At 37.0% G+C, this 15,961-nt stretch overlaps 1 protein-coding gene across 1 annotated transcript in view; it reads left to right on the forward strand.

Moving 5' to 3' along the window:
- Positions 1-3,842: 3,842 nt before the first annotated feature.
- The window catches only part of LOC5573380 (torso-like protein), a 175,487-nt gene continuing 163,368 nt past the window's right edge, over positions 3,843-15,961 (forward strand). The window contains exon 1 of the mRNA XM_001660809.2: positions 3,843-4,785. The gene's annotated coding sequence lies outside the window, so the exon portion shown is untranslated. The remainder of the gene's footprint in view (positions 4,786-15,961) is intronic.

Here is a 15,961-nt window from a genome sequence, read left to right on the forward strand (position 1 = left end):
AACTTGTACCATGGTATATGTATCAGATGTCTGTCCAAGGTATTAGGAGGATAGAACATGGTTGTAGTAGTTCGTGGCTTCGTAGTTCGGAAAATGTTATTTTCGGGGAAATGAGTCTGAGCAACACTGGATGCGGCTGCGTTCTTCATAATAGGTTTTGGGTGGTGTCCAGTTTCAGTTTTAGTATTTTTTGGGATGTTCTATTTTTAATATCCAACGTTTGTCGACTGATGGAGTAGCTGCACAGTACCGCCAACAGCTAGACGAGCAGCTGGGAAGAATCAACGTTACTGGAGATGTCAAGAGTCTGTGGGACTTCATCCACGAAGCTGTAACAACAACGGCGCGGGAAGTGATTGGCATTGGTCAAGAACGAAGACGAAACGACTGATTTGATGAAGAGTGCCAGAGAGTGACAGACGTTAAGTATGTCACCAGAAGCCGTATGCTTGTGGCCGATACCCGCCGGAACAGAAAGCGATACAGGGCAGCGAGAGACGAAGAACAAAAAATCCACCGCAGAAAGAAAAGGCAGCACGAAAAAAGTGTGGTAGCTGAAGCTTAAGATAGCATGAACCGGAACGATATGCGAAGATTTTAAGCAACGGTCAATAGCGCGTGGCACCATACCGCAATGCCCGCCATGTGCAATGATCGAGAAGGAAATTTTCTGCCCTATAAAAACAACCGCAGTGGGTGCCAGGTGGAAGGAGCACTTTCAGTAGTTGTTGAAGGGTGAAAATGTAAAGGTAGAGAGAAACAGGATGAACATTGATAAAGCTGTGGACCCAGGCTATCAACGAGCTGAAGAGCTGTTAGTCTTTTGTTAAAGACGTGATCCCGGTCGAGCATCCAAAGGACGGAAATAAGCAGTTTCACCAGTTGATTCACCGAGTACTTCTGAAGTTATGTGAGCCCGAAGAAATGCTTTATTCGCCCAATCTACAGAAAGGGTACAGACTGGAGTGTGCCAGTTACAGAGGAATTGCCCTGTTGAATTTGGTGTAAAAAATACTGCTGCGATCCTGTTTAATTGGCTGAGACCGTTGGAGAAGTCATTCATCGGATTTCGTGAGGACCGCTCGACAACGGACCAGATGTTTAGCTTGCGAATGATCTTAGATAAATTCCGGGAGACTCATGATCTGTTTATTGATTTCAAGGTGGCGTACGATTCAATGAAATGTAATGAGCTGTGGCAGATAATTTCTGGACATGATTTTCTGGAGAAACTAATTAGGTTCATACGCGTTACGCTGGATGGTTCAAAACCAAATGTTCGGATTTCAGACGAGGTGTCAACCTTGCTTGTGATGTTAGACGGATGGAAGCAGGGAGACACACTTACGAATTTGCTGTTGTACATTTCAAATCTGGTGTGCAGAGAAACGGCACGATCGTCACACGATCGCACATGCTTTTTGGCTTTGCAACTTATATCGACCTTATTGGAATCGATCGTAGGTCAGAAGGCCTCTTCGTGCCTCTGAAGAGGGAGACAGCGAGGATAGGCCTGACCAATAATTCTACCAAAACGAAGTACATGGTTGTGGGTAGAGATAAAGGTAAGCTTGGTGGTACAGGTGCTGAGGTGGTGTTTGGTTGGGATGTGGTTGAAGTTGTTGAAAAGTTTGTTTACCTTGGAACATTTGTCACAACGACATTTTACGCGAAGTGAAAAAACGTGTTGCTCCTGCGAATAGGGCCTTTTATTGACTACGTTACCAGCTTAGGTCTTGGCCCAATCATGCTGGTCCTTTAAATCAAATCATGTCCACTACGAAACTATTGACATAACAATGTTGCGGACTACTCTGAAAAAATGTTTTAATAACATAGGTATGAAAAAACCTCAAAGAATAACAGAGAAAGCATACACTGCACCGAATTAAAAATTAAAATGCAATGTAATGTAAACAGAAGAATATGGTAAAAATAAACCAAATGCATGTGTTGCTTTCGTATCACGTTTAATTTTCAACTAAAGATGCTTGAGTGATACATGATCGTGTAAATTTAAAGTGCATTCACTTGAAAAATGAGAGATTGATCGTTGACATTTCAGTTTATTTTGATGCTCCTAATATGTGCATGAAAATCAACTGAAATTTACAACATTTCTTTAGCTGTGTACTTAACCCCTCTACTAGCTTCATGTTTTCACCACCAAAAAATATTTGAATCGTGATAACTTTTTTGTTTACTACTATTTTTACAAATTCTCAAAAACTTTTCTATTTTTGGAATCTGTGCGAATATTGACCATTGGTCATCTCGTGGTGAAGATATTATGATATTCCTTAGGGGACCGACTTTTCCCATATAAAATTTATTTGGCCGCCATTTTGTTTCCAGCTAATGTATCTAATCAATGAAATTTGGGCTATACAAAATCAAGTAATGAGGAGTTTTTTTTCTGAAAAAATCATGCTAATCGGTTTAGTTATCTATAAGAAATCTAAAAATTACAAAATAATATTTTTGAAGTTTTCAAAACCTTTCTACGGCCGGAATGGTACCAGAAGCATAAAGGCTCATTACTCAAAAACGGTTGGACCAATTTGTTTCATTTTTTCAGAACAGACTCTGTAGCCGGAGATATTCACGTGGGTTATGTCTATGCGACGCCTTCCACAGAATTTCAGAACATCTCGCTTTTAGTAAAACAATGATCGTAATAGACACAGATTCTTAACAAAAAGAGATTTTTTTGAAACTTGTGAAAAAATGGCGCATAAACATCGAAAAACATAAAAGTTTTAGCGATTTAAATATTTTCTCGTGATGAAAAAAACGATGTTGGTAGTAGAGAAATTAATCTAAAATTTCTCTTCACAATCAAAACCTTAGTTTTAAGGAACAAACCAACCCCTTTGTATGTAGTCTACATACCTTGACGAAATACCGTAAAACAAGGTATCTTTGATAATGCAGGTAACTTTGATAGTACGTTACCCTCCGCATACTAAACGAAATATCATAATTTCTGTTAATCGGTTAAGAAAAACGAATGCAAAACTAGATAATATTAGTATGACACTTCATTTAAGAGCCATATTCATTTGAATCGAAAACATTTGAGGCCTTATATACGAATATTGAAAATTGATATGATTGAAGCGTTTTAGAAACGCTTACAAACAATCTGTTCTATGATCACTATTTGATGTAGTTTTGAATAGTTGGTCACTTATCTTTGACAGCCTAGTCATCATAGATCTTGAATATGGTCTCAAATCTCTTAGCGAAAACCATTTTCACAAACTGGGACCATTTATATAATCTAAGTAAGAAATTTCCATATAACGTTAAACGTTTAGAGTTATGTAATGTCCTATAAATGTTACGTAATTCATTCAATTTTGTTCGATTTATACTCCGTTATCAAAGTAACCTCAAAACTGAAAACCGACTTTCGATTATATGAAAAATTATATATTCATTCAAAATAAATCTTTTGGCAATCTATCAACTGCAATCCATAGCTAGGATGCCAGTACTTGTTTTAAAAATAAAATTTAAATTATAATTCTTCGAACAGCATGCATAAATATTCAAGTTTTCTTCAAAAAACCAATCGAAGTTTCACGGTACAAAAAAAATCAGGTTATTCCTGACGTGCTGTTAAAAATTTCTATCAAAGTCTATTCTTTTCATAAATAACTAAGATCTATAGCCTAACTAATTTGCTCTTTTCGTATAGAAAATCGAAAAAGTTGCAAAAGTATTGGCCCATACTGTAGGTGAGCTATGTGTGGTTGTATCATTTGTTCGGTTCGTTGGATATTGATGATCGTTAGTTGGTTGGTTGGCTGGCTGGAAGGTTCGGTTCGATTCGTTCGTTTGCTTAGTTTGTTTACAGCCGCACAGCGCGACGGGAGCCGACAATTATAGCTGCCTGATATCGAACTGTGCAGCACTAGAGCACTTATGTAGGCCCGCTGGCTACTGCGAATCGTGTTCTTTCCTTTATTAGTTAATTTTAATAAAGCTAAAAGTCAAAAGCTGATTGCTGTAGGAAGTGGTTTATGAGAGGATCAACTCTAAGAACACCATCACACAAAGTATCGCCAAAGAATGGCACGCGGTGGATAGAGAAGAGCTTGGAGAAGCCCGCATGCTCTCAGAACCTCATCATCGGAGGTGGTTACTGTGGAGACTGACCAGTATTCGACTGGCGGCGGTTCGATCAAGAACAACCACCTCGTGGAGTTCGCGGTTCTCGAGATCTGGTTTGAGTAATTGCTAGATAGCTGTTCTGCTTTGTGGAGCCCGTTTGTCGTTTTGACACGAATGGCTGATTGCGAAATTTGGGAAGTGTTGTTCTGTAGCAGTTGTTGGATTCAGTGAATGTGGCATTGTAAAAGTTTGTGACATCTGTTTTGTAGAGCAGTTCGCACTTGATGGTGACTTGCTGAATTTCTTGTGGTGTTTTATAAGGCTGCTTCCACTCGAAGACCAGTTATGGATGCGTTGATGCAAGGCAACTGAAGATATCGCAGAAGCTTAGCATTGATTCGTAGTGTCTGTACCAGTCAGAAGTTTGTGATCAGTTAAGTGTTGGGACAAATCTGGCTAGAAGATCAAAGATCAGCGTGTGCTGTTTCGCTTAGTGCAGCAGCCAGCGTGCGAGTGAGCCAATAATAAAAGTAAATAAAGTGCAGTTTTGAAAAAAAAAACAAGTTTTACGAGTTGAGTAGGGGGTGGTTTGCTTGTTTGGCGCGAACTGCAAGGATCATTATACCATAGACGACGAAATCGACAAAACTAAGAGACATTAGTACGGTGAGTAGGCTTTAAATTTCTACGATAGTTTTACGTGAGTTAATATTTTGGGACAGAGTTGTGCCGAAAGGCCTTCGGTGTGTTTGTTCACAAATAGTTAGTAAAGTTAGTATACTTATAGTAAACATCGTTTTTCGGACACAGAATGGTAACTGATTTTTGATTCAGCGCGTTTTAGAGAATAAGCTCAAACTAATAAGAGATTTAGATTTTATTACAGGGGAATTCCGTTTTTGGAAACACGGTCAAAATACCCGAGCAAAGCCCAATATCAAAAAAAAAAGCAAGACGAAAACATATCATGATTACAGCATCAAGTTGAAATAATAATTTGATATCAATTTATCATAAATTGAATCGATATCATATTTTGTTATCGTCCTGCTATCATTTTGAATTTTTGTTAAAGTTATAAATTTAATGAATTATAAATTTGTCCATGCTACATGTATAAACAATATGTTAAAGTTATAATTTTAATCTATATAAATAAAAATGGAATGGTGTTTGTATGTCACGAAATGGCTTACGAACGGGTCAACGGATTTGAATGATTCTACCTCCGTCGTGTTCGTCAAGGGTTCCGACGTGTTTGTGTGTATTAAAATCCCAGGATATTCATTAGGAAATTTGGAAAAACGTGCATGAACGGAACTGTCATTTCGTATGGGACAATCAATATCGTTTTTCAACAGCCTACTTGATGGCTAAACGAAGTTTTCCGGGACCACTAGTGAATTATAAATTTATCCATGCTACGTGTATAAACAATATGAGAACATAAAAATAAAGCGATCATCTTGACGCAGACTCGTTTCTTTATCAAACGAAAACATGTATATCCCAGTGAGTTCTCAATTTGTCATCCACGATAGCAGAAACAGTTTTCAATTTGGTTTTAGTGACAGCAAAAATAGTTTTCAGTTTGATTTCATGTGAACATTTTTCTGCTCTTAGTTTTGATATTTGAACCGTTAAAACGACCAAAATGACAACAAACTGAGTTATCAAAATCTACGACATCACAGCATCAAAATTAGTTTTCAATATGATCTCAAGCTTTGCTCGGGTATTCTGTTGCTAAAAACGGAACAGTGTCAAAATCGGAAACCAAATTTTTATGTATTTTTTAAAAGCACATAATTGATCTACAGACCCATATTGTTAATTGTGGCAGTTTTTAATGTTCTAATTGTATGAATGGATCATGTTGAAACAATAATCGCGAAAGTTACCTTTATTTAAGGATTAAACAATTTTCAAAAACTGTTAAAGAAGACTGAAGACATTTCATTAGAATTTTATTCAGAATAAAAATATGGGTGTTAAAAAAGTGGAAGTTATTTTTTAAAATTTCATAAGTTAAAGATGTCTCATCAAAATTATGTTTCTTGCAAAGTAAAGCATCTCATATTGATTGATTGACTGCAGCTAGAAAGGCAAGCATAAACAACTAAAACTAAACTGTATACAAAAATTATGTTATTTTCAAAACAGAATAACAAAACGATACAGATTTTAACAGAATTTTCCATGGAAATATGAAAATAAAATTCATAGAGGAATGATTCCAAAATGGTGTAAAACAGAAGTGTTAAACCTGCAACCAGTAAACTGGATGAAAAATGCATGATCCAACAAATATGGCATGTTACTAGGTAGAATACACAAATGAGCATCTTATTATTTTAAATTAAAATAAGCTTCAACTATGATTCAGAAGTTAAACTTAAAGTTGAAGTTGAAGTTCCCCCATTCAGAGCCTGATACAAATCTTCAGGTGCTCGTTAGAAATCCTAGGACTCTGAAGCATATCGCATTGAATCCTGTGATATCGCCTAGATATTAGATATCAGTAGTTTCAAGCCTATCGTTTAGGAGCTTAAGATTCCGTTGCGATATTACTGAAAATTCTCAAGTCGCAAGCAATGCGCAAATTCCGCTGGGAACCTATTCAGCATTTTCAAGATTTTGCCAGAATTACCAAAAAAAAATCCTAGAATATCATATAAATCCACAATTTTCTGCCAGGAATTCAGGGGACACCTCAGATATCATTTAAATCTACTAGAAATCGACAAATTTTGCTCTGCATTCCCTATAACTAATTATACATACTTAATATCCCACAAGAAACCCTTATGTTTGCTAGGAATCTCCAGATTGCACTTAGTATCTCAAGTACCTAAGATCCTGTAAGTATTCCAAAGGATCTAAACAGGAGACTATTAAGTTCAGCTAAGGATCTCCAAGATCTTGTAAGGACCATTTTGATTTTTAATGCGGCCCCTACACTGCAATTTCCTGCTAAAAAATCACAATTTACTGCTAAAAAAATCACCCCCCTTATGATTCTACTAGGAATCGACAGATTTTGTGCGGCATTTCCAATAACTTATTATACATTCTCGGGATTCCTCTAGCAACCCCTAATATTCGTTAGGAACCTCCAAATTGCACTCAGTACCACAAGAATCCGCCTAAAATTCTCTGAAGCCCGCTAAAGAATCCCTGGACTCTGCAAGTATTCTGAAGGAGCTAGCCAGGATACCATTAATTTCAGCTAATGATCTCCAAGATCTTGTGAGGAACATTTTGATTTTTTAGGTGGTCTGTATACTTCATTCAAAATCTTGATATGATGCGTAGTATACTCTAGCCTGAGCATTATTGGTACAGAAGGTTGGATCGTTGGAATGTAGCTCTAAATAATTCACGCAGATAGATCAACGGTTAAACTCATACCACAGATAAACATTTGAAAGCCTCTCAATCGTATTTATCGCATGTTTCAATAATCATATTGAGAACAAAGCGTATATTCTGCTTAAAACTTTGTGTTTTTGTTGCTCTTATGCGTTGTACAAATCTGCAGAACATTAAGTGTATCACCAACCGGTAGACTCAAGTGGGCTGGTCACACAGAATGAATTCTTGAGAAAAGATGTGAGAAATCAAGTTGAGATACATATATAAATTAATGACTTCATGAAACGTTACGAATACATAATCTTTCCGAAGTGAATAAAGGCGGGTACGGGAGCCCAATTAGTTGGGGATTTGGGAGAATTTCAACGAAAATGAAGCTCTTGAATGCGGTTGGTATGAAGCTGATCTGCTGTTTAAATGACTAAAACAAAATACATGACGAAATTTACAAAAGTTCACATTTTTTATAGTAATCAAGTATGTTGCCAAAATCGGATCTATTTTATTAATACAATCGGGGGGTGTCAAAAATAGAGCATGCCAAAAGCGGAATCCCACTGTACTATTGAAAAAATATTGATCAGTTTCCAAACGCTGACATTCAGCAAAAGTGTTAGGCAACGTACGAAAGGAAGAGAGGATTTTTACAAAATTACGAATCTTCGATTGTATAGTTACCTATCGAGCTCCATTCAATTTTACATTCAATGACATACGCTACTCGCCATAAGTATGGAATCGCATCACTTAGTATTGCAACACCCCAGTTGAATATTGTAGCACCCTCCCAAAAAGTTTAGCATCACCTAAAAATTATAATATTTATGATGTAATATCTCGGAATCCTTACTATCTACAAAGTTGCGGTCTTCGGCAAAGTTGTTCAGCAGCCTTATGGCGTTTAGTTGGCAAAATTTTCAATGCGTAATTTTGCCGCTACGTGGCGCTAGTGAGCATGTTACTTGGTCGAATTCATTATATTCTAGCTCATGATCCTGACCACCTAGAAAGTTCGTGTCTTCAGCAAAGTTGTTAAGAAGCTTGAAAGCAATTTGAGAAAGCACTGTTTAGTTAGCAACTTTGCCGCTACGTGTCGCCAGCGTGCATGTAATTGGGTAATGTTCTAGCAGGCTCTAGCTTATGATCCCGACTACAGTGCTGTTCTGAATAATAGCAGCGCATGTTGATTTTCATACAAAATGCTCAACTTTGACATGCTGTAGTTTTGTACCCTTTCAAGCAATCGAGTTGAAATTTTCTCCACAGAACTACAAATATGCCCAATTTTGTAAACACAAGATTTCAAAATTTTCTAAGCCCCTGGCGGAAAGTGAGATACTAGGTGAAATTGTTCAAAAAAATAGCAGTTTTAAAAATTTGAATTTCTGCTTAGTTTTAAATTGTATATCACTTACCATTAGAACAATCTCCTCCTACTTATCAAACCTACATCTAAACCGAAAATGTTTAAAATATTTGTAGAAGAAAAATTTTAAAATGAAAAACTGCTATTTTTTCGAAAAATTTCACCTAGTGTCTCACTTTTCGGCAGGGACTCAAAAAAAACTGAAATTTTGTAGTTACAAAATTGATCATATTTGTAGTTCTGTGGAGAAAATTTCAGCTCGATTGCTTCAAAGGGAACAAAACTATAGCATGTCAAAGTTGAGCATTTTGTATGAAAATCGACATGCGCTGCTATTATTCAGAACAGCACTGTACTTAGAAAGTTCGTGTCTTCGGCAAAGTTGTTGAGAACCTTGACAGCAATTTGAGGCAGTACTGTTTAGTTAACACTTTCAGCGAAGTGACTGTGAAACTCACGCACATCGCTGCTGTAGGCAAAAAGCCTTGAAAATTGCAAAACACCCGTTGCTAAGGGCAACCCAAAATTACTGTAGAAAAATGTTCTATTTTCCGCTGCATTTACCGCATTTAGAGCCTTCAATTACACTAATGATTTAGAAAATTCGTGCACCCAACATAGGCTACTTGATGAGATTTACGTTTTTGAACTACTGCACTAGGAGAGCCACGTGATTTTCGCGAAAATTCAAGCCTACTACTATTACCATTCCCAGCACTGTTAACCACTAAAAAAATCTTCTGTTCCTGTGCCTTGCACTTTTTCACATAATTAAAGTCAAGTTTCTGGAAAAAATCTTCTGAAAAAAATCCTGAGAGATTTTGACTGGATTCTTCGTAAACGAATATTTGTGAAATTTTGAAATTTTTGGAGGATTTCCTTGAATAGTTATAGAAGAAGCTTAGGAAGCATTTCCGATACACTATCTAGTAGAAGTTTTGATGAAGTTTGTGGGAAAATTCCTAGTGCAATGTATTCGAAGGAATATAGAAAGAACGTCTTTAAAAAGATTCCTGTAAAATACATTGTGGAATTCCTAAAGAAAAAGACAAGACAATTAAAACCGTCTTCAGCAGCCTATGTCACAGGCTGAACATAACGACAAATGGACCAGTGAAGAAATTTTCGTTTCGTTATAATGTTTTCTCCGACTGGGCCGGGAATCGAACCCACACTCCGTAGCACAATACGCCTAAGGGACTGACGCCGCTAACCGCACGGCTACGAAGCCAAAAAGTGATACAATTCATGATATCCATCTGGAATGCTAGCATACTACATTTCTAGAAAACTTCCAGTACAAAATTATGGGAAAATAAAGTCAAAGGGATTGTTAATCTCCTCGAGGAACACCAAGTAAAACTGTAATTAATGATCCTTCGAATTTAAGGATGAAATGACTGTTTTCAGTTCATGCTAATTGCTCATAGGGAAAAAATGTTAAAGCAAGCCAAAGTTGAGCACATTGTATGAAAAATGGTTTCCACTACTGCATGTTATACTGAACAAAACTGTGTTTACATTCTAATCTGATAAAATCTGACAAAACGAAAATCGAATGTTCATTATTCTAATATTTAATTCATCATTTCCTTTTCTATCTTCGGAAGAGCAACGTCGGAAGCCTACAATTACAATGTTACCAAACATGCATACTTTCGGATGAGTTCCGCGAGGACCCAACGCGACAAAAACGCCGCCACCGAAATTGTTGTGGTGCGTAAATTTGCGTAAGCATTAACAGCCAACTTCGCACAAAAGCGCACCAAAACAAAAACCGTCTGCTGTCCATTCAGTTTTAAAGATAGTAAACATCGTACACGCATGCCGGCTTCCAGAAATCCGGTAGACTCAATTTTAATTAATTTGATTTTTTTTCTGCCCTAAACGGCCTTTGTACCATTGCCATTTTTGATACACTCAAATTAAACGAGCATAAGGCAGCCGGACAGGAAGGTTGTGTAAACTTCTTACTCGAATAGTGATCCTCTTGCGGCAATCCGGAAATTAACTTTGTCTAAACAATAGTTTGAAGAGTCTACTACTGACCCAGTATTGTGTGGACCGTGGAATGATTCACTACTGCTAGCTCTGACCGTCACTTCCACTTCGTTTAATTAAATCGAATCCAATTCAGTAATACATTTTGCACAATATAGCCACCTGCTTGAGAGGCCCCCGTATGCTGAGGTATAGCGCCCGACTTACAGGAGATTATGCAATTGTGATATTGAGTTGGAGTTTTACTTTCAATCTGTGGTGTGCATTGCGCCCGCGGGTGTGAATTTGCCTAAACGGGAGCTTTGCACATGGACGTAGCCAGAAAGGGGACGGGTAGTACTAGGGGTAATCAGGGCACACCGGCACAACATGATTTTTCACTTGTTGAGCGAATTTATATACAGTTTTTGCGACAAACTTTCTTTACTTGTGATATGTTGCGTTTCGGATGACATTGCAACTGATGCTTCAGAGAAACTTTCGAAATCTAAATCATTTTAAACAATATAGAAGAAACGCCTAATTCAAGATCAATTTGTCATTTTCTAACTATTCCGCCATTTTTTTCAAAGATTGTTGTCTTTTGTATGCCTAAATCACCAATTATCATTTTTTTCGTAACGTGCATGGTTTGAACATTAGGGGTGCATGGTTTGAACATTAGGGGCCCAGATAGCCGTAGCGGTAAACGCGCAGCTATTCAGCAAGACCAAGCTGAGGGTCGTGGGTTCGAATCCCACCGGTCGAGGATCTTTTCGGGTTGGAAATTTTCTCGGGCATAAAGTATCATCGTACCTGCCACACGATATATGCATGCAAAAATGGTCATTGGCATTGTAAGCTCTCAGTTAATAACTGTGGAGGTGCTCATAAGAACACTAAGCTGAGAAGCAGGCTCTTTCCCAGCGGGGACGTAACGCCAGAAAGAAGAAGAAGAAGTGTTCCCTTCGTTGTGGGTGTTCCTATAGTTGCGGCAGTGCCGTTTTCACTGATTTTATTACATTAACCACAGAACCGACACTGCCAATCGACGTATTGGCTTGTTGATTCACGGAATAGTTGAAAAGAGCTTTCAAATTGCTTTAAAACTGATGAAATATCACTAAAATTGCTAAAACTTTACATGCTTGTACCAATAGTTGCGGTAAAGTGTTCCTATAGTGGAGGATCTCATAAGAAATCAACGGATACCGCAACTATAGGAACGCAAATTAAAAATATACCGCAACTAAAGGAACAGTATACCAATAGTGGAGGTATTATTTTTCACTGACATGCCGTGGATTACTGCGATGAAATCATTTTTCTCATTAAGTCAACGGTCGTTACTTCCCGTTACAACATTAACATATACATAAATTGCGCATCTTGAATTTGGGCGTTTAAATGAAGTTCAATCGTGCTTAGTACCTCCACTATTGGTACATTTACCCTACGGGATATTATGCATAGGATTATTTAGGCCGTATGCTACTGGTTCAAAATGTTTGTTTCTTATTTGAGTAAAACGTTTTTAATTTATTTTTGCAGATCCTGCCATGTGTAATTCAATTCGCACTCGCGAATTGTCTATAACAAGGATTCGAATTTCACTCCACATTTTGCTATTGCAATGTCCCTTGCTTCAACAAAGTTTGTTCAAGTTTCAAGAGCATTGTCAATATCAAATTTCGTTTGATATAAATGTTAACATGAAGATGACTATCGATGAATGTTTTAAATGTATTTAAGTCACGTAAATAATTGATAGTGTAGCGGATAGGATTGGGAATCGCTTCATGGGATATTTGAAATGTAACATGATGAAACCAACGTGAGTAACCAGTTGGCTACAAAGGTGACTAGTGTCGGTTATGGTTAAATCAATCATAGAAGGGCTTCTATAAGAGGAAAAACAAGTAGGGATATCAGGGTATTGAATTAAGAAGTATCTTGCACTCATTAATTCAAATTCTACCATTGGAATTGTTTTGCGAATTATTCCATGAGCGATGTATGGGTATTAAAAACATCAACCAAACGGCATTCGGCCAAACGGCGTTCTGCCAAATGGCCGGACACCTTATTTGATAAAGTAGAGAAGCATAATAAAATAGAGAATAAACGAGTAATTATTTTCATGAAAAAGATCAATTTACTAAGTAAGAAACACATATTTTTATTTGTCTGGTTGCAAAGTTTTAATGCTTTTATTTTCAACATTTGATGATTTTATAAGCCTATGCTGAGATAACAAATTTGAAAGTAAACTGCCGCAAATCGCCAAGTCAGGCAAGTAGGCATTGAGAAAATTGACTGAGTAGTTTTAAATATTGTTTTTCATACAAATATTCCAAAAATTCCAGGAGATTGGAGCATGTTTCGATCTCAATGAAACTTTCATACTTTGCTTTTCACTCCGTTACCTTTCCAAGCAAAATAAAAAGATGACCAACTAACGATTTATGTTAGTGTTACACGATGCAAAAATATGCAGTGGGAGTGACATGCGTTTACTTTTCATTATGGGGCAATTCGACTTGGTGTTATTTTTCCTAATTTTACTGAACAAAAAATGATTTTCCGTTAATGCAGTTGAAAGATCATTAGAAGATATAATGAAAACTGATATCAACTCAATTATAACCAAAATGCAGATGGGACTAACTTGCGATTCATGGTAATAAACTTCAGTCAATAATTTTCAACTTTTAGCTTGATCTTCAATTTTTTCATGACTTTTCAAATGTTTGAAGCAAATTGCTTTAAAATTATGACTTTAGTTTTTATCATACTTCCATTCATAGGTGTTATAAAGAATTTGAAAAAAATCCTTAGCAAACCCGTAATAACTCAAGCAAGGTTTTGATTTTTGTTAGGTTACTTCATCAAAATGAGAAAGTCTTATATGAAATGTGATTTGCTTTAATTAACATATTATTTTGAAAGTTGCATTATCTGTCAATCTCGTTGAAAATTATTAAATTTGTACTTCCATTTCAACTGAAATGTTAGTTTGTTGAAAATTTTATAAATCACGGGATCCCGGGATTTCCCGAGACAAGCATAGATTTTTGTCCCGAATCCCGGGACGAGCAAAATGGCCGGGAAACGGACACTCAAGCACTAAGTGATCAGCCCACTGAAGTCTGCTGTATTTTACATGCTTGATAATATTCGCATCTTTGCACACTTGATACAACTCGTGATTCATGCGCCTGCGCATCACATAATTTTCGAGTTTCCCACCGAGTATTGTCCACAGCACTTTACGCTCGAAAACATCGAAAGCTTTCCGGTCTGACTCTTTCAACGTCCACGCTTCGTGCTCGTAGAGAGCCACCGGAAGAATCAATGTTTTATACAGGGCGAATTTTGTTTCCGTTTGCAAGCTGCGGGACCTAAGCTGGTTATGCAGTTCGTAAAAGACCCTATTCGCAGCCGCAACACGTCTTTTCACTTCGCGAGAATCGTTGTTGTCGCATGTCACAAGTGTTCCAAAATAAAAAAAAGTATTCAACGACTTCAAACACATCCCCATCAAACACTACCTCAGCACCTACACCACTAATCCTGACTCTATCTCTACCTGCAATGTACTTCGGTTTAGTAGAACTAATGATCAGGCCTATCCTTACTATCTCCCTCTTCAGAGGCACGAAGGCCTCTTCCACTGACCTGCGATCAATTCCAATTAGGTCTATATCGTCCACAAAGCCAAGGAGCATGTGCGACCATGTTATAATAGTGCCATTTCTCTGCACGCCAGATATTTTAATTGCACCATCGAGTACAATGTTGAACAGTAAATTCGAAAGTGCGTCTCCCTGCTTCAACCCGTCTAACGTCACGAACGAAGTTGACCCCTCGTTTGCGATCCAAACACTTGATTTCGAGCCATCCAGCGTAGCACGTATCAGCCTAATTAGTATCGCCGGAAAACCATGTTTGGACGTTATCTGCCACAACTTATTTCTTTTCACTGAGTCATACGCCGCCTTGAAATCAATAAACAGATGGTGAGTCTGCAAGCTATACTCACGGAATTTAGCTAGGAAAACCTTGAAGTTCCATAATTTTTAATTTCCAAACATAGTTTTACTCTATTGTTTTGGTAATATTGTAACTGTATTATTTGTCACATTTAATCATTCACCACAGTTTTATCTTCACAGACGTTCTTGAACACCAGCATTAGCATCACCTCTAATTTACAATCTTAACATACAATATTCAAAATGCTCAAATAAATCAGTTGTATTTTGACATGATTCAGGTTCAGAACTCTGTCACAGTAATTAATCACCTTTACCCTAGAATCAAAAACTCCATCTTTTGATTTTAAAACATATCGTCAAAATTTCATTTGTATAATTTAATTAACTTCCAACAAAGATGGTTAAAAGGAAAAAGATGATCGACTCTTTATTTTGCCATATATTTTGCCGACGACACGTTATTTAAGTGAAACTACTGCCATCTGTTGAGTCAAAAGCGCGTAAACATTATATTCAGCTAAATTTAAATCATCGTGCAATCAAAAAGCAAAAAGTTGAAGAATTTAAAACAACCACGCTTAAAAACTGTTACACAGAAGTGAGTTTGACTCACATAATCAGGCTTTTCTGGACCAACAAAACATTTGAGTAATTTTTATACACACTAAAAAATGTTACTGTGCTGTTTTTTCTTCTTTTTCTCACATTTTATGCCATTTATAGATGATTGTCAAAATCGATCATCCCCGTTTGAGCTGCGTCCTTTTTAAACGAACTCCTCAACATCTGGTGGTCACTAGGAGAATGTTGCATATTAGTTGGCTTTTGACTCACCAGAGCGGCGTTATTCATGTCGCCTAGAAAAGACGGGAGTCGGTTATCTTTTTCCTTCTAACCATCTTTGCTTCCAACCAATAGAGGTTTCAAAAATATTTGAATGATAATAACATAATCGCTCAAAAGTGATCAACTTCACCCCATTTTACGGTTAAGGTAGGTGTACTAGTTATGGACATAATGGTTCCCTATTTCGCCATACTTGATTACTTGACTATCTTCACTTTTTGAAAAGTTTTGTATGTTGTAATAGTAAGATTTAATATATATCTTGATGTTAAAACAT

This window comes from Aedes aegypti, chromosome 1 (assembly GCF_002204515.2).
Source record: "Aedes aegypti strain LVP_AGWG chromosome 1, AaegL5.0 Primary Assembly, whole genome shotgun sequence".
Lineage (NCBI taxonomy): Eukaryota > Metazoa > Arthropoda > Insecta > Diptera > Culicidae > Aedes > Aedes aegypti.